The following is a 26,778-nucleotide window of genomic DNA, read 5'->3' as shown; positions in this document are numbered from 1 at the left end:
TTACTCTGGGCATGACGACTCTCCCCAGAAGAGCTTTAAAATCTCCAGCCTTGTGGCTGGAAGGGTCAGTGCTGCTCTGCCTCCCAGCCAGAGCACGGGTCAGGCACGGCACAGTGGCCCCTTTGCAGCCAGGAGTGCTCCTGATGCTCATTTTTGTGTTCCCAGGACACCTCCCACTATCCCAGGTTGGTCCAAGCCCCATCCAGCCTGGTCTTGGGCACTTCCAGGGATCCAGGGGCAGCCCCAGATTCTCTGGGCAACCTGTGCCAGGGCCTCCCCACCCTCCCAGGGAAGAATTCCTTCCCAATATCCCATCCAAATCTCGTCTCAGTTGGAAGCCATTCCCCCTCATCCTGTCACTCCACGCATGACACATCTCTGCACATGCTCCATGGTACCCAAGATCCCAGCTGAAAGCAGGCACTGGTGACCAGCAGGACCCTAAAGAGCTCCTCTTCCTCCATGAAGGCTCTTTGCAAACAGTTGTTTCTACATCACAACATCCATGTCCTGATCCCATTGGCACAGATTAAAGAGAAAAAATAATCCTGTCTTCAGTAAAAGCCTGAGCACAGAATCTAAGGGCATTCCAGTGGCTCTCAGGCAACAAAGGACACGGCTACTCTGAGGATATTGGTGGAGACAGCCTCTTTCACAGAATCCCAGAATTATTTAGCTTGGAAAAGACCTCTCAGACCACGGAGTCCAACCTGCAACTGGTCCCCACCTTGTCACCAGCCCAGAGCACTGAGTGCCACCTCCAGTCCTTCCCTGCACACCTCCAGGGATGGGGACTCCACCATCTCCCAGGGTAGCTCCTTCCAATGTCTGACCACCCTTTCCATGAAGAAATTCCTCCTGATGTCCAACCTGAACCTCCCCTGGTGCAGATGGAGGCTGTGAGGACACAGAATAATGTGGAGATACACCTGAGAGCTGGACACCTCTTGGAAAGGATGTGATCCCAGCCTTTTGTTTGGTAACTTCAGAGGGTGTTTCAGCCTTGCATTGGCTGTACCTCTAATGAGAAAACAGCAGTAGATGGTTCAAGACACCTTAAATCCAGACAGAGAAGTCACCTCCATCCCTTGTGGATGGTTATTGCCCACAGCAGCCCAGAACTGTGGGCTGGCCTCCAGAGAAGGCATCGGCTTCCTGAAATCCACCCCCAAAGCACCTCTGGGTTCCCAAAGTGATCCTTCCACTGCCCACTCACACCACCCACTGCTGTTCCATCACTTGTGATGATCGGGGGGAAGCACTGAAAACCAAATCATCTTTGCATGTCCCCCCCTGGCCTGCAGGTGCCGAGGGGACAGGTGTATAATCTGTGCACTCAGCTGGTGTGTTCCCTCCGTTCAGGATTACATCAATTATCCCTATTTTTAGCCTTGAGGGCACAGTCCTGTAGACCACAACAGAGGCAAAATGACTCCCAAAGAAAAGGTATTAACATATCTTTATATTCCAGTCTTTGTTAAGCTCCATGAGGGATCCATCAAGAACCAGAAGCCTACCAATTTCCAAAGCCTGGAGTATTTCCAGGAGTCAGTTCTGCTCCAACCCAGCTGGGTTTTGGTTTTTTTTCTCCCCTTCGTTTTCTTTCCTTGTTCTCTGCTATACGTGGGAGTTCATTTGCCTCAGAGTGCCTTGTACTTGGTTGAGCTTGTGCCATTATTATCCTCCCTGCAGAAATCATTGTATAGGAGGTTTAAAACACCATTTCTTCATTTGGGGCCTCATCCCCATTGCAACCACCAGCTGGAAAACTCAACACCTTATTCGCGTTTTCTCTTTGATTGAGCCAATCCTTGCCAACCTTACACCAAGACTTCATAGAATCCCTGAATGGTTTGGGTTGGAAGGGACCTCAAAGATCATCCAGTTCCCATGGGCAGGGGCACCTTCCAGTATCCCAGGTTGCTCCAAGCCTTGTCCAACCTGTCTTTGAAGTTTTCTTCCCCCAAAACTCCTTGTGCACATCTTATTTTTTAAGACATTATAACTCATTTGCACAAGTGCTGTGGATTCTGTGCTGGACACCTCGTAGAGGTGATGCACAAGCATCCAGCAGAGCTGGAAAACCTCTGAGAGATGCTCTGGACTCTTCACGCCCTCCTTTTGGTCACCACACCAGCACTCCGCAGGGTTTGGGGGTGTGGCAAGGCGGGTTATGCAATGAACTTCCCACACCCGGGTGCCAAGGTCACAAGGAGCTTTCTTGTGCCTCCACCTCTTCTCCACGACATCGTTTTGCCTTTCAAGGGCGAGAAGCAAACAAAAGAGGCTTTTGAGCCCTTCCACCACCTGGCTGTCCTGGCTTTGTCTGCCCAGCCTGTGTGACAGGGCAGCTGCCAGCAGAGAGGGAACAGCAGCTGATACAAAGCCGCCACTTCAAGAGCTTTTGGATATCCACCCTCCAAAGGAGGCTGGGGACAGTGACAGGCCCTGAGCCACCCCAGGCATTGTTATTCCCATTTGGAGGCCAGCTGTGAAGCGGGACAAGGGAGCAGGAAGTCGTGGCTGGAACTGGTGTGGGATACCTGCCTCAGGATGGGAGGAGAAAATTTCTGCCAGTCCCTTTCTCTACTAAAGGTGTGTTTGCCCCCAGAGGCATCACCTAATGAAGGTTTCACCTAATGAAGTTTTTTCATTTAGGACTCTGCTTGATGGAACCCAGGCCTGTGGGTTTTAAGTAAGATAAGGTTCTCTAGGGTGCAGGGCAGTTGCTTGCCCAATATCCATCTCTGGACTTTGGAACTCCACAAACAGGGAAATGGAAAAGGGTTGGAGGGAATGGGTGGCACAAAACACAGCCAGGGTCAACAAACAGGAATTCTTCAGTGTTTCAAAGTTTCCACCTAAAATGCAGAAGTGATGCTGAGATGCAGCACACATTTCATGTACTATATCCATTTAAAATAAATCTTATTATTTAAGAGAAGGCAAACGTATCCCTGTGATGGAAAACAGTTTATTTAAGAAAAATCATGGAATTACAGAATGGTTTGGTTTGGAAGGGACCTTATAAATCATTTAGTTCCTAATCCCTGCCATGGGCAGGGACACCTTCCACTATCCCAGGTTGCTCCAAACCCCATCCAGCCTGGCCTTGGACACTTCCAGGGATCCAGGGGCAGCCACAGCTTCTCTGGGAATTCCAGCCCAGTCCCTCCCCACCCTCACAGGGAACAATTCCTTCCCAATATCCCATCTGTCCCTGCCCTCTGGCAGTGGGAAGCCATTCCCTGTGTCCTGACCCTCCATGCCATGTCCCAAGTCCCTCTCCAGCTCTTCTGGAGCCCCTTTAGGCCCTGGAAGGGGCTCTGAGGTCTCCCTGGATTCTTCCCTTCTCCAGGTGAACACCCCCAGCTCTCTCAGCCTGCCTGAGCTCTGCCCTGACACAAGAGAGAGGCAGCTCTGGGGGTGGACGAAGCCACACATGAGGCTGTGGAATCACAACATCTCCTGAGTTACGTGAGCATGAACACGGATAAACCACCACATCACACTTAAAAGGGCCCTGACAGACCTTCCCCTCCTACCTCCAAACCCTGTAGACAGAGTTATTTAACACAGCTACAGAAATAGCACCCAGACTGCCCTGCTGTGCCAGACAGAGCACAAACATCTGGCAGGCAACAGATCTTGTCCCCAAAAACGTAGCAGGAGGTTAGTGGGTAGCTCAATTCCAGATCTGTATGTCCCAGGACCCGGGGAAGTATTTTATCCTCTATTCAGTGCTGATTCTCCCAGGAATGTGGGAAAAACTAGGAGGGCAGGAATTTCCAACTCAGGAAAGCACAATGCCCAGTCTGGCTTTCTGTACTCAGATGTGAAGAATCCCACGCTGCACCCGAGCGTCACGAGTGACACCGTTAGAGGGGAAATTCACATTAAATAAAAATGCAAAGCAGCTCTTTGAGCGGAAACAATCCCCAGCGTGAAAGGAACGCGGAGGCTGCGCCGTCGCTCAGCTGTCTCTGCACTCACGGCTCCTTTTGAATTCAGTGTTGGTACAAAAACACACTCCCACCTGGGACTCGCTTCCCCCACGTCTCTCCCTCACTGAGAGGCTCCCAAAACCCTGGAGAGCCTGCACAGGTAATGGGTTGTGCATGGTTTTCATGGGATGTTCCTGGCTTTGCACTGGAAACCTCATTGCTCTGCCATCTAAATCCATCACGGAACCATGGGATGGCTTGAGTTGGAAAGGACTTTATAAATCATTTAGTTTCAACCCCCTGCCATGGGGAGGGACACCTTCCACTATCCCACGTTGCTCCAAGCTCCGTCCGACCTGGCCTCAAACACTTCCAGGAATGAGGCAGCCACAGCTCCTCAGGGCATGGATAATGTTCTGTGGACGGGGTTTCACCAAAGGGAGCAGATCTAATTCCCAGCCCACCAAAACACAGGTATGCACATCCAAGCCTCCTCTCCAGGCTCCCACTGCAGCTCATGGAGAAATCTTCAGGCAGCCAGTGGAGGCTGCGGTGGCTTTTCCCTGGAGCAGCCTCCCACGTGTGGGCGTAGGAGGAGCTGAACACAATCCCAGCCTGGCCGAGCCTCTTCCCTAGCCTTACTCGACCCCTCAATCCACACCCAGCTCCCGCTCCGGGAGGTCTCCTCAGCTGCTCCCTGGCCTGCCTGTCGTGCCTGTGCCGTGGAGATGCCTCATTTGGGACTGTAGCACTTGCTGGGGTCACAGCAGGACAGAGGCGTGGATGGCGTGCTGGTGGTGAGGGCAGCCGGGGGCTCTTCATGCGTGATGGGATTTCCCCAAGGAGAACAAACGTTTGGTGCAGGGCAGAGACGGGGACAAACACCTGAGCACAGCAGCTCTCCTTGCAGCAAAAGCAGTGGGATCAGCAAAGGTGGAAGCGAGTCTGTGCTGGATTCCCACAGGCTTTTGCTGAGTGATGGCTCTCAAATTGCATTAGCGAGTGAGATCATCCCCAGAGGCCTCAGAATCAGGAAATCCTGGAAGTGAAGGCACCACAGGGACCAAAATCCACCTGGCAGCTCGCTGGCAGCTGCACTTGCTCCGGCACTGGCTCTGGGGCACCGGCTGGGAACTCCTGCAAACTGAGCTGGAGGCTGCGAAATCCAAACATAATCCAACACCTCATCCAGCACTGCTGGGAAAGGGGCTCAGCCTGGAGAAAAGGAGGCTCAGGGGGGACCTTGTGGCTCTGCACAAGTCCCTGACAGGAGGGGGCAGCCAGGTGGGGGTCAGGATCTGCTCCCAGGGAACAGGGACAGGAGGAGAGGAAATGGCCTCAAGCTGTGCCAGGGGAGGTTTAGACTGGATATTAGGGAAAAAATTCTTCATGGAAAGGGCTTGTCCAGCCCTGGCACAGCTGCCCAGGGCAGTGCTGGAGCCCCCATCCCTGGAGGGATTAAAGAGCCCTGTGGATGTGGCATTTGGGGACAAGGCTCAGTGGTGGCCTTGGCAGTGCTGGGGGAGCAGTTGCACTCAGTGATCTTGGAGGACTTTTCCAACCTTAACAATTCTCTGGTTCTGTGCTCCAGTGAAGGAATCTGAGGTGTTTCCAAGCTGTGAGGAGCACTTTGGAGCTCTGCTGCAAGATGCTGAGCATCCCAACTCTCCGCTCTCAGCAGCAAGAGTCCACGTTGGTTTTTCTCACCAGTTTCAGGTCCCACATCCCCTCATGTCTTTATCTCCTTGGCTGGAGCTGTGGAACTGGGATTCAAAGTGGCTGCACAAGATGGCACCAGGAACTTTTCCCTCCTGCCACCCTGGCCAGTAGTGCTGGGTCTCTTCAAAGCCTTTGAGAATTTCACCCCAGGAATTGGTGGTTATTTATTTATTTGAAAAAGCCTGGCTTTTTTGAGTGGACAGAAATCTTCCTGCCCACACACAAAGAAATAGAGATGCAGGACACTCTGAAAGCTGCTGCTCCTGGGGATTTCTCCCCAGGTTTGGCTTTTTCCTTTTGAAAACAAAAAGCACTTTTTTGTAGCCACAGAACTCCACAATGGGACTGTTCCTGCATCAAATGAAGATTTGTGTAATAATCACATTTGGAGTTTGCAAAGCAACTTATTTCTCACAGAATCATAAAATGGTTTGGGTTGGAAGGGACATTAAAGATCACCTAATTCCATCCCCTGCCATGGGCAGGGACACCTTCCATGATCCCAGGCTGCTCTAAGCCCCATCCAACCTGGCCTTGGACACTTCAGGGATCCAGGGGCAGCCACAGCTTCTCTGGGCACCCTGTGCCAGGGCCTCCCCACCCTCACAGGGAAAAAATTATTCCTAATATCTAATTTAAATCATTTGATACAGAAGATCCAGCCTGACCCCAGTGTCTCCATGTGCTCCTATAACTGCTGTGATTCCCACAGAGCCTGGAACACGCTGGATTTCTGTAGCAATCAGACTGGGCAGCTCCAAACGTCACAGGTGCTCACAGAGGGAACAACTGCACCTTGAAAGCATCTGAGTAACCATGAGAGTCATTCAGTTCAGAGAAGAGGCTGATATTTAAGCAACAGATGGAGAAAAATTATGTCAAGAGCACGGTTCAAACCACTGCAGTTTAAATAACCTCCTCCAGGCAGCTTTGGTAAACACAATGCCATAAAGGAGCCCTTGTGCTGCCCACGGAGAGCTCTGAAGGCAGGAAATGACAGTGGTGGGTCACAGGGATTCCTCCGTAAAGAGGAGCTGCTCAGAGGGAACACAGCCTGACTGCTCCTCCTGCCCCAGGAAAATGCTGCTGTAAAGGAAGGAATCCTCCCTGGAGCAACCTGGGAGAGTGGAAGGTGTCCCTGCCCGTGCAGGGGGTTGGACTGGGGGGTCTTTAGGGTTCCTTCCCACCCAGACCAGTCTGTGGCTCCTTGAATCGGGGCTCAGGTCTTACATAAAATGTGCAATAACCTTTAAGTGATGCTGAACTCTCCCCTCCTCTCAGCCCCTCTATTTCTCTTCCCCTGCAGGCCAGAAGCTCTGCAGACAAGAATCCACAATGGTTTGGGTTGGAAGGGGTATTAAAGCTCATCCAGTTTCACCCCCTGCCCTGGGCAGGGACACCTTCCACTGTCCCAGGTTGCTCCAAGCCCTGTCCAACCTGGCCTGGGACATTTCCAAGGATCCAGGGGCAGCCACAGCTTCTCTGTGCCAGGGCAGACCTGGATGCACACCCTGGCCCCCATAAAGCCTCACCTCAGCCTCGTTAGCTCCAGTACATCATGATCATTTTAATTGCCCAAACTCGAGTGCTTGTAATACCTTTATTAGATTGCACTCATCCCCCAGTGCCAGACACAGCCTGGTTTAACAGCTCCAGTGCTGCATTTATGAGCACAGCCTCTTTCATTACTGTCTGAAGGTAATTCCTCTTGATCCAAAACTTCCCGTGGCTTGGAGTGATACCCAGGAAGGGAGACAAGGGAGAACTTCCAGGCAGCTTAAAGCCCCCAGCTGGGGAGCTTGGGGCACTCCTGCTCTGTCCTGGAGCTCCCCACCTCCACTGGAAGCAGCCAGCAGGAATATGGGAGGCTCAGATGCACAACCTGCAGCAACAACTCTCACCTGCCCTGATCTTAGCAAACCAGATCCCAAACTGAGGTGGATTGAGCTGCCTGATGGTGTTGAACAGCCTCCCTGGCTCTCCTGGGCCCCACATGTGCAGCAAATGTTTGGACCCTCAGGGCAGGAGAACCTTCCCGGTGTGGAGATGTTGCCTGAGGGGATTGGAGGGAACTTGAGGCGAAGCTTTGAGAGCCCACGCAGGGAAAAACAAGGTTTAAAGGCCAATATCTTGGTCAAATTGTCATTTTATACTTGTAAAACAGAACAGGGAAAGGAATCTCCACACTGGATCCTCCACTTCTAATTAGGGGCAGCTCCAATCTCTGCTCTCTGTGGGCAGGAACAGGACGTGGATGGAGCCGTCAGGGGAAGGCTGGGCTGGATATCAGGAAAAAGTTCTTCCCCAGAGGGTGTTCGGGCACTGAACAGGCTCCCCAGGGAGCTTGGAGCAACCTGGGATAGTGGAAGGTGTCCCTGCCCACGGCAGAGGGTGGAATGAGAGGAGCTTTAAGGTCTCTTCCAACCCAAACCATTCTGGGATCCTGTAAGAGCATCCCAGTTTTCCAAGGCACTACAGCCTCAGCATCTTCAGTAAGTGAAGCAAGCACCACAGGCAGTGTCTATTTTTGACCAGATTATTCAGTTTCAATACTTTTCAATGCCAGTTTTCTTTCTTTTTAATTGCAACTCCACCTTTGGGATTAGTGATTTTATTTTATGATGGGATATTAAGAGTAGGCAGCCAGCCCTTTTTTTTTTTTTCTTTTTTAGTCCAAGCCAGTATTCAGAAGGAATAGATTCAATCATTAAATACACACAAGCACAGGAAACACAGGAAACTCAGCCATTATCCTATGAAGACAATGCCAATGCAAACACTGTAATAAAATATTCTTCACTGAAATCAACACTAATTTTCCAAGGCAATCAAATCCATCCCTGTGATCCCTCCTCCCAGGGAAAACAGCCAGCACAGCTAAATTCAGATCTCTGTGGCTCCACGCTTAAATTTGGCTCAGACACGCTGCAAATCAATGACTCCAGAAAGGTTTTCTAAGGAAAAAATTCCCAGTGGGCAACGTTTGCTCCAGCCCACGGCAGCTCTCCTGACACAGCAGCAGAGAGTCCGGGGCTGCATCAATCCCGGAATCCAGGAAGGCTGAAGCTTCCAGTCACGAACTTGTTGAGGCCACCACTGCTGGGACATGGCTCCTGTGTCCAAGGGGACAGTCCCCAAGGACAGCTCAGCCATGAGGACACCCCCAGAGGATGATGCTGCACCAGCAGCCCTGAAACAACACTGAGTTTCTCCCAACCTCCTTCCTCACCCACCCACAGTGGGCAGAAGGGTGGGGTGGAGAAAGGGATGGAGCAGGTCTGGTCAGAACCTGCCAGCTCAGGAGGAGGAGGACGACGACAGGACATGTGACAGGGAATATTTCAGGTTGGAAAGGACCTTTAAAGGCCTTCCAACCCCCTGCAGTGAGTGGTGACATCTTCAACCAGATGAGGCTGCTCAGAGCCCCATCCAACCTATTCCTGAATGTTTTTAGGGATGGGGGAACCAGAACTTCCTTCCCCAGCTGTAGGACATTTGTGGATTGCCCACGCCCAGGGCTGTGCTCGTGTTCCACGCAACACCCAGAAAACACCATTTTCTTGTCTCCAGAAAGTGTTGGTGCCCCTCTTTGATGTCCCTGAACTGTTACATGGTAAAAGGACGAATAAATGTTCCACTGAGGTATTTTAAGGTGGGTGCAAAACCCTCCATGGTTCCTTTAAGGATCTTGCAGCACCTTGGCCCCAAGACAAACAGTTCTAAAACCATGGGAATCATAGACGATCATCGAGTCCAACCATCCCCCAGCACTGCCAAGGCCACCACTGACCCATGTCCCCAAATGCCACATCCCTCCAGGGATGGGGACTCCAGCACTGCCCTGGGCAGCTGTGCCAGGGCAGGACAGCCCTTTCCATGAAGAAATTATTCCTAATATCCAGTCTAAACCTCCCCTGGCACAGCTTGAGGCCATTTTCCCTCATCCTGTCCCTGTTCCCTGGGAGCAGAGCCTGACCCCTCCAGGCTGCCCCCTCCTGTCAGGGAGTTGTGCAGAGCCACAAGGTCCCCCCTGGGCCTCCTTTGCTCCAGGCTGAGCCCCTTTCCCAGCTCCCTCCGCTGCTCCTGCTGCTCCAGCCCCTTTCCCAGCTCCATTCCCTTCCCTGGACATTCTCCAGCCCCTCCAGGTCTCTCCTGTCAGGAGGGGCCCAGAGCTGCCCCCAGCACTGGAGGTGCCCCAGCGCAGGGGATGGTCCTGCTGGACACACTCTTCCTGGTACAACCCAGTGGCCATTGGCCTTTTTGGCCACCTGGGCACACCTGGCTCTTGTTCAGCTGCCTGTTGTCCATTGCATGAAGTTCCAGCCACACCAGACCAGGTTTGGAGCCCCTGCCCTGCTCTTAAAACACCCCCAGCCCTGTTCCAGCCTGTCCCCTCCCATCCTGCAGGGCAGTGACAGTGACAGTCCCTTGGCCAGGCAGCCAAAGCTGCGTCACCAGGCTCGGAATCAGCCCAGCACCAAACTGCCAGAGGCTGAATCATTCCTGCTTCCCATATCCACGGCCCAGGATCAATTCACCTCTCCCATGTCTCCTCCTGTGAATCACTCAAGAGAGGTAACAGTGAAACCACTTCATAGGAAGCAGTTTTAAAATTGCCCTGCTCTGCATAAAACGACTTTGCCACAGAGAGGGGGGGAGAAAATTCAAGCATGTTCAGCATATTATAGATTAATCCTAGGCCTAGAGCCAGGATGATTACTGCCAGAAGAAATAAAAGTAGCATAAATATAGGTTAACACACAAAGGGTCCCGTTTGCAAGGTTTTACACATCAGCAGCTCACGGGCGGATTTGTAAATTTAATTATAGAAAGATTTATAAAAGCAGGTAATACCCGAAGGGTCGTAAAAATAATTTTACTACAGTGATAACAAAACAAAAATAAAAAAAAAGAAACTCCAAACATTTTAAATTAAGTAGGGCATCTGATGGATCTCCTGAAGCCCTTCCGCAGGATTCAGCCCAGACTGCCAGAGCAGCATCCGCCACAGCCTTCCAGAAATGCCATTTCCAGAGGAGAGCAGATAAGTCACTCTGACAGCCTTGCGACCTTCCAGAGCTCATGTGCTTAAAAACATCTTCTTTTTTTGTAGGGGGTGCTCCTGGTCTGGTCAAAGCCTTGCTAGGATGTGGGAGGATAATTCCAAACACACCTTTGCTGCAGGGGTGATGAGAAATCCCTGGAATTGCTGGTTCCCATCAGGATTAACGGTGCTCTTCTGCCAAGGACAGCTTTGGGGGAGGAGGATGGTTCCCTGCCCATGGCAGGGCGTTGGAATGAGATGATTTTTAAGGTCCCTTCCAACCCAAACCATTCTGTGACTCCATGATTAAAAATCACTGGGATGGATTTGAGCTCTGAGTGAGCTGTTGCCAGTGAAGGGAACAGCAGGAGCAGGGGCTATCCAAGCAACTCAACATGGAAAAACAGGGATATTCTCTCTCATCCAGGCTACAAGTGCATTAAAAACTCTCTCCCTTCTATAAATACTGCATTCCTTAAAAAAAAAAGAAATATTACCACAAGGTGTGTATGAAAGGAAGGCACAGGGCAGGAGCAGAGCAGAGGATTCCATTCTGGGATCTCTCAAGCTTCCCATTAAAATACAGCCACCCTCAGAATCTTGGAATTGTAACTCTTACCTATAAATCCCATTTTTGGTGTATAAACCACATTTGTGACCTATCCAGTGCTTTCTGCTCCAGGAGGCTCTTCCTGAAAGGTCCCTGGGAGTGATGCAGGTGCTAAACCAAGCTTTTGTCAGTCCAGCAAAACATGCTGTCACTTTTAAATGCATCCTTTGGGGACTTCAAATAGCTCCTGGCTGGAATGCTCTGCTGCTCTGTTACCCCCCCATGCTCAGTGTGTGTGAGGAGAAAATGTTCAGGATGCTGAATGTCTGTAAAAAAGCATTTCAAAGGATCACAGACAAGGATTTTTTCATCCTGAAAATACACATTTATTAGGAAGAAAACTTACAAGGTTACAAATATCATAAATAAAATGTAGTGTGATAAAAAACCCCCTCAGGACTGAGCATTAAACCTCTGGAGAACAGGGACAGGACCCTCCTCTTTGCCATGATGAGCATCAGTTCCGCACAGGTGGCTCCTGGAATCTCGTTTCACACCAGTTGTTTCAGTACACAACGATCCAGGCTGGACACTCCAAACCCTATTTGTGTGTAAATGTGTTTCTACAGCTTGAAAATCCCCACACAAGACACCAGAGCTGCTTGCAAGGGCGTGGTTTAAATATCCATTAATGCATATTAATGTATGTAGTGAGCACCCAAACCAGCAGGAGCAGGGTAACGACCCATCTGCCTCGGGAGGGCAGATCCCACGAAGCAGCAGCGCCGTTCTGGGATGGCACAGGATGGAATGGGATGCAGCAACGGGAATTCAAATTGAATCTCAGTATCAAGGAAGTGCCACTAACTCAGAGTCTGCAGCGCGGGGCCGCGGCACAGACGGAGCCGGGAGCAGCCCGGTCCCCCGGGCCGTGTAAAACTGGATTAGGCGTGAACTTCAAACCCAGGGTGATGTGGAATAATCCTACGCTGGCAGAAAGGGATCAAAGCTAATTTCTCAAACTTGCTTAATCTTCTGAGGAGATGTCTGAACTCAGGAGACGCAGAAGGCTGGGAGTTAAAGCCTCGCTCTGTCAGAGGGTCCAGCAGTGGCTGAGGGAGAACTGAGCACGTTAAAAATCCTCAGAGCGGAGTTATTTCTGATGAGCTTTTAGAAAATCAGGGAATCACAGGATGGCCTGGGTTGGAAGGGACCTTAAAAATCATCTCATTCATCCCTGCAAGTGTCCAAGGCCAGGTTGGACAGGGCTTGGAGCAATGTGGAATAGTGGAACGAGTTCCTGCCCATGGCAGGGGGTGGAACGAGATGGGTTTTAAGGTCCCCTCCAACCCAAACCATTCTGTGATTTCATGACTCTCAGTTTCTATACCTGGATCAGCTCTGCTGACGTAAAATTCCAGAAACTTAAAATAACCCAACCAAACAACAGCAAAAAAAAAAAAAAAAAAATCCACTCCTTCCCACATTAAATGAAACAGATTGATCCAAGCACTGGAACATCTCACCACCCATAAAAACCTTTCAGACCTAAAAAACAAAAACAAAACAAAACAAAACAAAAAGAATAAAATTAAAGAAATAGTAATGCTCAAGTATTAACTAAACCATTATCAATCAATTAAAGCTTAAGTGGTGAAATAAAAAGAGGATGTTCAGGGATCCCTGATGGGGTGGGGGAGCTCACCCCACCAAAGGTTCAGTGTCTGAGGTGGGTATCCAGTCAAAGCAAGAGCCAAAAGGACAGGATTTCTAGGAGAGGACACACGGCAGTGTCAGTGACTGAGAGGGAGCCAAGACCAGCAGCTCTGACTGGGCACCTCACTTGGAATCACTGAATCATTAAGGTTGGAAAAATCTTTCAGGTCATTGAGTTCCCCCAGCTCTGCCAAGGCCACCACTGACCCATGTCCCCGAGTGCCACATCCACACAGCTTTTAAACCCCTCCAGGGATGATGATTCCACCATGGGCAGCTGTGCCAGGGCCTGAGCACCCTTTTGGTGAAGGAATGGATAAATGAAGTTGGCTGGAATAAAAATTCCCAGCAGTGTAAATTACCCATTCCAACACCTTTAAGAAAATAATTGTACAGGGGGGTGCCAAGAGATTGGTAACTACACCTTAAACTGGGAGAGGAATTGGGATTTCTAACTTGGGGTGAGATCCTTCCATGCTCAGTGCACCATTTGTGCTGCTAAAAGGATGCTGGTAACTGATAAACCCAGTGCTCCAGGAGAAACAGTCTACTTTGAGGTGTAAATCAGCTCTTACACTGCAATCTACAAATGATTCTGCTGGATAAAAAGCACAAGAAATTAAGTACAAAGAGGTTCAATCACCTCAAATAACGATTAGCCATAAGTGGAGACATTATACCACAGACATGTCTCTGCTCTGTTAAATATTAATTTAAATGGACACATTTTAAAAGACATATAATAGGGATAAGCACTTTTTGTTAGAGGAGAGCAACTCCTGTTAGTGAGTAAGAAAGGAACAGCTCAGAGGAGAGCAGAATGAAGGATTTAATGCAAGAACAATCCAAGGATAAGAAAAATATATGGCACAGTAACCTGATACCATTACATGCATATACACATATGCATTCAGTGCAGCTTTTCTAAAATAATTCTTTAAAATCTTGAATTGCAAGCTAAGTAAGATAATACATTGCTGATCTCCAGATCTGTGAGATCACTCAGCTTTACAAGATGACTCCAGTATGGAGTAACACTGAGCTAAAACACTCATGGAGCTGAAACCAGCCCAGCTTTGGCTGCAACTCGAGGCGGCGTCAGCGGCTGCCACTGCAAAATGTGCAGAGAGCTCTCTCCAAGCTTCACACACACCCTCTAAATAAATCCTGTGCCAAAACACAGCAAATACTCTCTGTCAGAGACCAAGCTGTAAAGCTGTTTGCCTTTTTTTTTTTTTTTTTTTTGCTCCCTTAAGTTCCAGTTTGAGGAGTGCTTGGGAATGCTCTGATACAGGACGGGAAATAGCAGCCTGAGCATGTGCCCACCTTGTTTCCTCCACTGGTGATATTATTATATAGATATTATAAATTATCTGGTTACCATTTACTGAGAAATTTGGTACATTAGCCAATTATCTGTCTACACAAAACTTTATTCCATTCTTAGTCACGGAATCATAGAAACACAAAATTATAGAACCACAGAATGGTTTGGGTGGGAAAGGACATTAAAGATCATTCAGTGCCACCCCCTGCCATGGGCAGGGACACCTCCCACTACCCCAGGCTGCTCCAAGCCCCATCCAACCTGGCCTTGAACACTTCCAGGGGCAGCCACAACTTCCCATGCAGTTTTCAGCTTGGTAAAATGCTGCCTAAACTCCCTGCTGCTCCCAAAGTACTTTTGGGGGGAATTACAGGATACCCAGGACTATTTGCTAGAGGAAACCCCACGGAAAAGGAAAGAGAAGCTTTGCAAAGCAGCAGAAGTTGTGTCTGAAGACAAAAACAGGAGAGGGACAGCACAACAGAAGCCTTTCTTGACTCATTACCATTTTGTTGGGAGTTTTCCAGAGCGCTGGTCTCCTACAGCTCCTTCTATGATGGAATCAGGTGATGTCAAAATAACCCCAATTCTGCCTTAACGCTTCGTTCTCTTTGGTTTAAGCTAAAAACAAAGACACACATGGATGATTATGGAATGGAAAACACAAGAAACTGAAAATAACACTTTTTTTGCAGGATTCTGAATTATCATGAACGGTGAAAATAAATAAATAAAAGGACAAAAAAGCTTTATCTTAAACGATGGGTATCATGTATATACATTAAACAATATACACTGGAATAAAGGGATGAAAATAACAGGTAAAAACCACATTATGTTTGCAACAGATGATAGAAATGAACAAAAATCTGCTTACAGGAACTGGAAACACGCTGCCACGGTGTATTTCCTGCTTTTTTTCACCACGTACCCAGCTGCAATTACCATCACCTCAGCCACAAACAGCAGATCTGGGGAGGGAGGGGGATTATTAGGGGCTTCTTTGTCATCCTGAATTACCTGCCCTGTGGGTGTGCAAACAAGCACCGGCTTAAACATTCAAAGGAATTTGCCTCCAAGAAAAGTCATCTTTATTGTCATTGTCCCCAGTTTCACGGCCAGACCAGCAGCACAGCCCGGCTGCGTGTCAGCACAGCCCCCAGTTTGAGGAATCCACACTGACACGACAAGAACTAATCCTATTATTTCCTTAACGGCATCTGAATAGGCATTTTCCAAGTCCTGCTTCTTATTGTAAGTTTAACCCGTGTGTTAATTCTCTTACTGAGATCTCAAGCTGCTTTCTCTAGAATTGGGGATTTAGGGGAATCAAATCCCTTCTATTCAATTTGCTACTTAAGAGACAAACCTTTCAAAATTAAACTTGCAAGCTGTTTGCCTTAAAAACATTGCTTCTCTTTCCAAGGAAAATATCTCTAAAGTCCGTTTTAAGCACAGAGAAAAGAAGTTTTTAGCACATCTCAAGTTTAAACCTCAGAGTGGCTGCCTTGAAGCAAAAACCAGGAGGGCAGAAATTCACTGGGGGAAAGGTTTTCAGTTTATTTTAACATCAATTCGATGAGTGAACAACCAAGCAGTGCTTTGTTTGAGTAAATTATTTCCTATTATTGTGATTCTCCTCCAGTAAACCACAATCACTCAGAATGGTTTGAGTTGGAAGGGACCTTAAAGGTCATTTTGTTCCAATGCCCTGCCATGGGCAGGGACACCTTTCACTATATCCCAGGTTGTTCCAAACCCCATCCAATCTGGCCTTGAACAATTCCAGGGATGGGGTAGCCACGGCTTCCCAGGGCAATATTCAAATGCGATCAAGTGGGGAAAGACTTGGGCAAAACCCAACTCCTTGTAGGCACTTCCTGTGGCTGAACAAAATTCTGGGCACATTGTGCTCAGGGGAGTTTTCTTTTCTGTAATCAAATATTAAGATATGAAGCCCCATGAAAACAAACATCTCACTCTACAAACATACACAGACACTTTCTGTGCTTTCCAGCAAAGCCACAACAACAGATTTGCTGTGGGCCTGCAGGAACTTACAGGTAGCGCATAAAATATTGATTGAAAATAAATCCAAATAATTAGGCTTAAATTTTAATACCCGTGTACGTTTCTCTATAATTCATCACGAGCAGCGTTTTCTGAGGTTCCACGAGAGGCTCTGGGTTTAGTTTTAATTATGCATTTATTACATAATTCACCAAATTCAGTAATGTGCAGTGAGTCTTGCAGCCATTGAAGTGAGTAACGAGATTTATCAGCCCAGTTTGTCACACAACAAACAGGATTCAAAGCCTTATAAAGGCGGGTGATGAAAGATACATGGAGGGAGGGAAGAACCAGCAGCAGCTTTATTTCCATGTAATAATGCTAATAATATGCAAATAATTCCCCATCTTAATGAATACTTCAGATGAATGCCACGTTCCAAGCGGGGATGGCACAGGGAGAGGGGGAACTCAGCTGCTGGGAGCGTTCAAAGCTCTTTGGAAGCCACGGAGTCACAGCTGTGGGTACCACTGAGCCTCCCTTCTCCCCTCAGAGGGAGGCTGGACATTGGAGCAGCTCCCCAGGGAATGGGCACGGCCCCAAGGCTGCCAGAGCCCCAGGAGAGCTTGGACAACACTCTCAGGGATGTGCAGGGTGGGGTTGTTGGGGTGTCTGTGCAGGGCCAGGAGTCGGATCGATGATCCTGATGGATCCCCCTGAACTCAGGATATTCTGTGATTCCATGATCCTCATACCAGGAAGTGACACTGTCACACAGCAGAAGGTACCTAAGCTCCTCAAGCTCCTTACATCCTGTTTTTAGACAGTGACAGTCACATCAAAAATGTGGATAATTTTCGAAATAGGCAGGGATGCACACACACCCCTGTGGGAATCTCCATCCAGAGTCTGGAGCACAGCCAACACTCTATATGCCCAAACCTCCAGGGGTCTGGGACTTGCTCTCCTAAATATTTCTGGTGACGTTCAAAGCTGCATTTAGAAGTTTCTCCTGAATCCCTGCAATTATTAGAAGAGTCTTATTGTCCTTCAGCAAATATTTTAATGAATTTTTTTACCATTCCCAAAGCTTTTGTAAACTTCCCTCCCCCCTTTCAGCAGGAATCATCTCCCCTGGGACACTGGGCCTGTGCTCATAGGCCAGTGGTACCAGGTATTTGTGATGCTGTTCTTTTCCCTTACTGTTTTACCCTCAAACATCTTCTGGGAACTCGAGTATTTAAGACTTACAACCTCCTCACAAAGCCAAGCCAGCATCCCTTCCCACGTTCTCACTTGAAACCCACTTTTTTCAGTCCTCCTTAGACATCGCTTTCATTCAGCTTCCCACATCCACACATCCTCTGGGATTTCCAGTCTCTCTCCTCTCTCAGCCAAATGTTAGGAGAAACAGGAACCTTTGGGGTGTCTCCTCCCTCTGCAAGAAAGTCCCCCTGAGCCTCCATTTCTCCAGGCTGAGCCCCGCCAGCTCCCTTAGCCATCGCTCATACGACTTAAATTTCTAGGCCCTGAATTCCCATTGAACAAAAAGGCTTAAAATGCCATGAAAATTCACCCTGATGCTGAATGGGGGTGCTGGATCCTCCTCTACGCTCATCCCTGGGGTTACAACAGTGTGAACCTCTCCCTTCTCGGGCACCAGAGGATCTGCACAGAACAGAGCCCTGTAAAAGGCACACAAACCTTCCACCAATTCTCTGCAATCCCCCCTGGGCCCCAGAGCAGCTGACTGTGACACAAGCCCCAGGACACCAGGCTTCGTTAGGTCTGGCACTCAAAGCAGTGCTCCTGGGATATCCCAACTGGAAGACAACAAAATCACCCCCTCTGGAATCTGCAGCTCCAATGCTATCATAGGATGTAACTGGGAAATCACAGGCCCTTGAAATATTGTGCTTATTTTAACCTCAGACACAGAGGGAAATCAGCTGCTTTCACTGAGAGGTTGGACCAGTGGAGAGAGAATTTTTTCGATGTCTGATCCAGCACCAGCAGAGCTCATCGCTCACCGAGTGCAGAGACACTCTCTGAACTGAAAAATAAACTCAGTCCTCACCTCTGCTTAGAGGATGTCCTCAGACACCAGATGACAGTGGGCTGTGACCAGATATTTACTGCAAAATATCACAGCTGCTGCAGGAAAGAGGAAACCCTGAGCCAGAGAAGACACAGAAACTGTGCTGCACCCACTGAAATGCAGCGTTCCCAAAATAAAGATTTTCAGTTTGACTCATTTGTCCTCATGACCTGGACAGCAACCAGCCTATCAACGATTACAGAAGCATCATGGAATGGTTTGGGTTGGAAGGGACCCTAAAGATCACATCATTCCACCCCCTGCCATGGACAGGGACACCTTCCACCAGCCCAGGTTGATCCAAGCCCTGTCCAGCCTGAACAGTTCTGGTGATGGGCAGCCACAGCTTCTCTGGGCACCCTGTGCCAGGGCCTCCCCACCCTCACAGCCAGGAATTCCTTCCCAATATCCCATCCATCCCTGCCCTCTGGCACTGGGAAGCCATTCCCTGTGTCCTGTCCCTCCATGCCTTGTCCCAAGTCCCTCTCCAGCTCTCCTGGAGCCCCTTTAGGCCCTGGAAGGGGCTCTGAGGTCTCCCTGGATCCTTCTCTTCTCCAGGTGAACACCCCCAGCTCTCCCAGCCTGGCTCCAGAGCAGAGGTCTGGGAAGATACCATGTGAGACCAAAACTGGACAAATTACACTTCACTGTTCCTTCTCCATGTATTTCATGGGCAACACAAGAGTGAAACTAAAATACTCTTCCCCCTCTGAAACATTCTGCTCTAGTAAAAACACAGCACTGCCAAGTAGGGCACCGTGAAATTATTCAGACTCCCAAGTAATATCACAAATTTCCAATAACTCACAAAGCCCTCAATCCTTCCCCAAATCATTTCTGAGTACATCCAAGCACACAAAGGTAAACAAGCAGGGAAGAAATGAGAGAGACTTTTTACATGGGCTGGTAAGTGATAGGACAAATGGGGAGACAGAGATTTCAATGGGACATTAGGACGGAATTCTCCCCTGTGAGGGTGGGGAGGCCCTGGCCCAGGTTCCCAGAGAAGCTGTGGCTGCCCCTGGATCCCTGGAAGTGTCCAAGGCCAGGCTGGACGGGGCTTGGAGCAACCTGGGATGGTGGGAGGTGTCCCTGCCCATGGAAGGGGTGGAAGTCTTGCAGCAGAACTGTTTCAACCTGTTCATTGATTATAGAATCTAAATAAAATAAAGGAAGATGGACAAATAAGCAACTGGAGCAGCACATCTGAGCTCCCAGGTGGGGAAACATCACTTAATAAGGGAATTTTGTGGGCAGCAGCACCAGACCTGGAAACCTTTATTCCGGCCTCTACAATCAGCACTTGCAGCACTTTGTTGACACAACAGAACATGGCTCAATTTCAAGCACTGTTGAGGTTGAGTAATTTCAAACATCTTTTAATGGTTGTAGAGAGTCCAGAGGGAAGTTGGTTGAAAAGATCTCCAAGGCAGCCACGTGGAAACAGATACAAACCCCTTCAAATCATTACAGTGCCAGGCAGGAGGCAGGAACAGAGACAGAGGAGGGAAAAGGGGAAAGGTGAGGATCCACACTTCCAGCTAAACTGCATAAAGCATTTATTTATGTCCAGTGGCTCCATTAAGTTCAAAGTGTGCCTTGGGGAGCAGTAACAGACCAATTCCATCAACACAGATTGGTGTTTCAGAAGTGAAATTGTAAGTGTAATCTGTACTCCTGTTTCTTCTCATGGCACGACCACTCTTTTTAGGGGGAGGTCGTCTTCCTGTTCTCTTCTAGGTACCAAAACTGTGCATGAGAAATCAGATAAGGCATGAATACAGCTGGATTTAACTAGAATATTATACACTAGGGCATTGGTGCTTTTAAGGAAAATCTGACAAAGACTGCTGATAAACTTGAGTTGGGAACAATGACAGGAGAAACAGGCAAACACTCATCTATAGAGCTTCCCCTAAACTCGTGAGGTCAAGGGAGAGCCCTTCGAAATTCTAAATTAAGCTTAAAAGGACAAAATTAGCTGCTCACTCTTGGTATTAAGAGCATTTTTCAGAGAGGGATACAGCAGCAGTATCCCAGCAAGGAATTTCAGGATAACAAACAGTAAACACAAACCAGCACTTGGCGTTTGTGTCATTTTTTGGTCACTCATATTATGAGGATTCAGAATAAAGAAATCTGTCTGGAGAACATAGAGGAAAACACAGCCTTCAGGATGCTCTATGAGAACAGGAATGCTCTGCAAATGTGCCTGTCAATGACACCAACTCACCACTCCCACTCCAGTTTGTGTCCCTGAAATGATGCCAGGGAAAACAGGAATGCACCTCCTGCAACAGGACAACACTTCGAGGTTGGAGGATCCCTGGCTAAAAACTGCTCAGATCCTGCTGGCAGCTCTGGTTTCCTCCTGACCTCGTAACTCCACACACAGGCCAGATTATCCACTGCTCCAGAGGCTGGAGAGTTTAAATCTGGCAGCAGGGGAAACCAAGCAGGGCCACAAGTGGCCCAGAAACCCTGAGCCAAAGCATAGAGATGATGGATGCAGAGTGCTCTGTCCTCCTCTGGCTGAGCACAAAGTCTCTGCTTCTGCTTCCTGAAGCTTTTCAGGAGTGCTCAGCAGGGACACCGCTTTTGGAAGTTAAAACAGATGTGAATGTTCATGAAGTGGTGCCCAAATCATTCCTGTCACATCTGGAATTAGGGAATCACAGAATGGTTTGGACAGGAAGGGACCTTAAAGCTCCTCCAGTCCCACCCCCTGCCATGGGCAGGGACACCTTCCACTAGCCCAGCTTGCTCCAGGCCCCATCCAGCCTGGCCTGGGACACTTCCAGGGATCCAGGGGCAGCCACAGCTTCTCTGGGCAACCTGGCCAGTCCCTCCCCATCCTCACAGGGAAGAATTCCTTCCTAAAATCTCTAATCTAAACCTACTGTCTTTCAGTTTAAGCCATTCCCTGTGTCCTGTCCCTCCATGCCTTGTCCCAGGTCCCTCTCCAGCTCTCCTGGAGCCTCTTTAGGCCCTGGAAGGGGCTCTGAGGTCTCTCCGGATCCTTCTCTTTCCAGGCTGAACACCCCCAGCTCTCCCAGCCCGGCTCCACGGAGATGTGTCCATCTTTATGTTGGGAAAATAAACATCAGCAGGACTGTCAGATTTGCTCTGAAGCCAGTGATGGGGACAACTGTGCAGCTTCCCCCAAGTCACAGGACAGCTGCTGTGCAGGTCTGCCTGCTTCCAACAGATCCCGCTGCATCCACCGCTTCCAAGCACCTCTGGCAGCACCACTTTTAGAGGAAAGCCAAGTTAAATCCTTCCTGCTCATTTGCTTTCTTCAGGAGATGATTCAGCCCCTTGCACAGATCCACACAGCTGTCCCAAACTGCACCAGGATGGTTTAAATTCTTCCTTAAGTGTTACGAGTATTCCACAGGTGAAGAATGAAAAACACCTTCTCCCACATCACCTTAGAGAGGAGAGAAAGCCTCGAAGGCAGCAGCAGCTGCTGAAATTGCTCCTTCTAAGCCTGTCCTGACACCTAAAAACCTGAAACCTCTTCCTGAAGGAGGATTTTCCTCAGTGCAGCACAAGCTACTGCACCAAGCCCCAAATAATTTGCCATTTGCTCCTACCCAGCAGAGGTAAGGAGTAAATCAGCACCTCAGTCGCTCTGTCACAGATGCCACAGGATTTTCCAGACAGACAGACTCTAAGTGCTGCCCTGCTGGGACACTGCACTCCACGTCACCGGCACATTAAGAGGATCATGATCCCAGCATCAGCTGTGGGAACACTCCCAATAAATAGCTATTTTTCCAGCCTGATTTCTCCAGCTTCCATCACTTCACGTTTTGATGAAGATTCTTCCTGTGAGCAGACTCACCACTGCCCAGCTAACTCTGTCCATCCGGCCCAGACACCACATTTGTTCACACAAGGCTGTGGCAATATGGATTTTTCCTTCAAAAAGTGAGAAGTGTCAGCATTTTCCTATCACTCTTCTGGACCAAAAGTGATTTTAACTCCCCCCTCTTAAAACCTGGTGCACATTTCATGAGAACTCCACTTTGTCAGGGCATGGTGAGGTCATAGATCAGTCTGCAGGTGGAAAAGGAGGTTTAAATGTGTTTTTAGGGTCACCAGAGGAGGATCCCTCAGACATTCGGGCTTTTCAGCAGCTCTCTACTGCCTGAATGCAAAGCAGTCTCAGCTGAATTTCACTAATTCCTTCAAAGGCTCTCTTACACTCATCTGCACAGATTATGCAGCAAACACGCTTTAAGAAAGCACTCTCTAACCCCAACAAGGCTATTCAAAAAATAAGGCTTAACCAGCTGACCTCTGATTATCTTCAGCAGTTCACCCATCTGTCTCCACAAATTCTAGCCTCAAAGCAACGCTTCCTTTAGGTGTCTGAACTGGATGTTAATAATTGCAATGCTCTTCAATGAAACGGTGACATGAAAGCGTCCAAACTGTCCCCAAAAAAAGCTCAGTAAGGGCTGTGAACACTTAAAACCCTCTTGAAAGTCACCATGTCCCAGGCACAGGACGTTGAAGCAGAATTTCTGCTCTCAAGTGACACATCAGCACCACCCCATCAGGATCTGAGCCCCTGTCTCACACTCGGACAAGATCAGCCCAGATGAGATGAGCCCAAGTCAAGAGTTAAATGTTAATTAACTCCCACACAATGACTTTGGGAAGAAACCTTTCCAGTAGCTCTGCCTTTTGTAGTGACAGTGTTTACAAAATTTGGGAGCTGTGAAGAAAACTGGGATTGCTCAATGGCAGCTTTCATGAAGTGCAACAGCCCGCAAAATAAGTGGCATTTGATACCAAAAATTAGTGAATTATTAGCCTAGAAGCAGAGCAGCTCCAAGGTGCTGGCACCATGCTCCAGCTCCTTTATTGCCTTCTCCCTGGACACTTCTGCAACCATTCCATATGAGCTGCAGGAGACACGGCACCCAGCAGGAAACTTAGGGGTTATCTCAAACCTCCTGGGGTATCACAAACTTGAATTTTGCCCTTCTGCCTCTGGTTATTTTTAAGTTTCACCCACCTTTAATTGCAGCCAGGAGCTCACTCTGCCACCAATCAAGGAATGACAGAATAGTTTGGGTTGGAAGGGACCTTAAAAGCCCATCCAGTTCAACCCCTGCCATGGACAGGGACACCTTCCACTACCCCACGTTGCTCCAAGTCCTGTCCAACCTGGCCTTGGACACTTCCAGGGATGCAGGGGCAGCCACAGCTTCTCTGGGCACCCTGTGCCAGGCTCTCCAGAACTGCCACCCGCCTGATGGCTGTGGACTCAGAGAGCAATTTCAGCAGCTCCAAGCCTCTAAAAGTGAGTTTTGACACTTTCCAGCCTGGAATCCAGCCTCTTTAACATCCAGTATGGATACTGTAAGCAGTTTCTTTGATGTGAAGGGTTTCCACTGAGTGCAAATTACAAGTTAAGTTTCTTCAGGTCCAAATCTGTCTCACAGTGCATTTGAAATCACCCAGAGAGATCCTGATCCTGGCAGGGCTTGGAGATTGTTTTGATTACAAAAGAGAAAAAAAATGCACAAATAGATCTCAAAAAATAGGGGAAGATGGAACTTTCAAATGGGTGCAGCTTTGCTAAAGAGAGGGAAAAAAAACCCAGGAAGAGGAAACCAGGGAGCACCAGTTTGGGACACAGACCTGCAAGAGGCTGATTACGGCCTTGATTAACAATCCCTGCTCAGGGCTGGAGCAACAGGAGCAGCAGTGGGCAAAGCCAGGCCTGGGAAGAGGTGAAAGAAGGCAGGAGCTGCTATCCAGGAGAGCTGAGCTCCAGGGACTCTTCACACCCCCGACATCCATGAGGGAAGAGCACAAAGCACTTCCCATGGCAATGAATCTTGGCTCAGGAGTGAGACAGAGCTGTGAGAGTGGAGGAAGCGCCCACACTCAATTCCCCTGCCTTAACGAGCCGCAGAATAGATGAATATTTTATCACCTTTCACCCTGAATATTTGGAGGGTTTTTCATTTCAGGAGAAAAGGAGGATGCAAATCCACAGCAATGCAAAGTGGGGCACCCAGCTGGTTCAAAAAGAGATGTGGACCTGGTCTTGCACCTCCAAATTCCAATGGTGCAGCTGGACCAAGGATACAGCCAAGCTCATGAGATGTCACCTCTGTGCCTGAGACCACCAGAAGTGTAAGAGGGGCACTGGGTGCACTTGTAAGCTGGGTTTATGCAACAAAATTCTCTGCTCATACTCATCACGTGTCCTTCTGTAAAAAACACTGTGAAGAGCGTAGGTTTAGACAGAATATTATGAAAAAATTCTGCCCTGTGAGGGTGGTGAGGCCCTGGGGGTGCCCAGAGAAGCTGTGGCTGCCCCTGCATCCCTGGAAGTGTCCCAGGCCAGGTTGGATGGGGTTTGGAGCAGCCTGGGATAGTGGAAAGTTTGCTGGCCATGGCAGGAGGTGGAATGAGATGAGTTTTAAGGCCCCTTCCAACCCAAACCATTCTGTGATTCTGTGATACAACAGAGCAAATTCTCTCCCTTCATCTCGAATTAAATCTAAGCATGAAGCAAAAGCGGCTGCATTTGTGTAGTGATACACTAAAGTGTCTGCAAAGCATTTTAGGATCCTTCAGGAAAAATGCTAAATATCTGTTCTATAATTCAATGAATGTTAATATATTCATCACAGATTTCAACAGGAGAAAACCAAGAAAATTGGTGCTTGTTGCAATGTTACGATGCCAAGGGATGGAAGCGGTCCAGGGTCTCAGAATATTCAAGTTTTCTGTGGGATGCAGGGAAATCCCCCAACAGAACACAAGCAGAGCCTGTGTGCTGTGAGATGTGGAGTGAGGCCACGCTCAGGCATGCTGGCTTTGACCTTCAAAGCCACCAACCAGATGTTGTTTTACCTTTTTGTGGTTGCCAAAATCAAACCCAAAGATGCCTCTGTCCTCACACAGAGGGCCCTGGTCCTGTTTGCCAGGCAGAGCCGGGTGAATCATTCTCCTCGCTCATTTTTTACTTTGTGCCCTTCTAAAAAGCTGTACCTGAGGTGCCTCTGTGCGCCAGCAGCTCTTGCCTGACCCGACCTCGTGAGGACAGGGCTGCAGACCACAAAGGCAGAGCACTTGCCCTCCTTTACCCAGGCACGCCATTCACTGCTCCTCCAAGGTATTTTTGTTCGCTGCTTGGAGCAACTCTGAGCACGTAACTGCCCTCCTTTGTTCAGGCTCTTCCACAAGAGAACCCACTGCTTTTGCAGTGTGCTCAAACATAAAGACTCTCAGCAATACCATGCATTTAACGGGCTCGGGCTCCTTTAGCATGTGCTAAATTAGGGGAGTGTTTGTAATGTGCTCACCTAAATGATCTGTGCTCACACACCTCCTGCTCTTACACCTGGGTGGAAAAAAACCCCCTGCTTCGGCATATCCACAGTGGGTCCAAAAGCACCTGACAAAAGTTCTGCCCTTCATTTGCTCCCCCGGCATCCTGGGTTTTCCAGTGACCATTTAAGTGAATCACTTCAGAGGGCTGGGGCTCCTCTGTGACAGGCTGGGAGAGCTGGAGGCATTCACCTGGAGAAGAGAAACATCCAGGGAGACCTCAGAGCCCCTTCCAGTGCCTAAATGGGCTCCAGGAGAGGGACTTGGGGCAAGGGATGGAGGGACAGGACACAGGGAATGGTTTTATGCTGAAAGGGGGCAGGGCTAGATGGGATATTGGGAAGGAATTGTTCCCTGTGAGGGTGGGGAGGATCTGGCACAGGTTTCCCAGAGAAGCTGGGGCTGCCCCTGGATCCCTGGAAGTGTCCAAGGCCAGGTTGGACTGGGCTTGGAGCAGGCTGGGCTAGTGGAAGGTGTCCCTGCCCACCACAGGGGGTTGGAATTAGATGATCTTTAAGGTGCCTTCCAACAGCAACCATTCTGTGATTCTATGACTTTTGGCCTCAGCCCTGCTTACAAAGCTCCTCCCGTTTTTCTCCCAATAATACCCCTCATCCGGATGGCTGGAGCGCTGCCGGAGTGGGCTGGAGTTCCTTCACAGGAGGGCCAGGAGAAGTACCTCAAAGTGAGAGTGTTATTCCCCAGCAGTGGAACACCCTTTCCTCCAGACTGGAGTCACAGCAACCCTTCTGTTCTCCCGGTTTCCAACAATATCCCCCCCCTGCTGTGCTTCTGAAAGGCCCGACCCAAAAATCAGCCCTTAAAACAACCGTCAGCACTTTTTAAAGCTGGGTACTGGAAGGAGGAGGGGAACAAACTGGCCTCAGAGGCAAACGCCAGTTCAGCTCCACTCAGCCATAGAAATTGAAATATTAAAATAAAATATGGATGCACAGTGGTGAACCCTAGAGCTGGCAGGTCACAGGGTGGGCAAAGCACAGGGTGTCC

General features: G+C 49.0%; 1 protein-coding gene across 2 annotated transcripts in view; it reads right to left on the bottom strand.

The window, feature by feature from the left end:
* The window catches only part of XKR6 (XK related 6), a gene marked incomplete at its 3' end in the record, with an annotated part of 165,849 nt that overhangs the window by 104,632 nt on the left and 34,439 nt on the right, over positions 1 to 26,778 (bottom strand). The window contains exons 2-3 of one of the 2 annotated variants that reach the window (XR_014227238.1): positions 14,806 to 14,921; positions 11,768 to 12,805 (exon numbers count right to left, since the gene is read on the bottom strand). The exons of the other annotated variant lie outside the window; for it this stretch is intronic. Of the gene's footprint in view, positions 1 to 11,767; positions 12,806 to 14,805; positions 14,922 to 26,778 lie in introns of those variants that run through there. 2 annotated transcript variants of the gene reach the window in all.

The sequence above is a fragment of the Coloeus monedula genome, assembly GCF_965178545.1.
Source record: "Coloeus monedula genome assembly, chromosome: 2".
Taxonomy (NCBI): domain Eukaryota; kingdom Metazoa; phylum Chordata; class Aves; order Passeriformes; family Corvidae; genus Coloeus; species Coloeus monedula.
The sequence above is the reverse complement of the archived record's forward strand: the minus strand, read 5'-3'. Positions and strand labels throughout refer to the sequence as shown.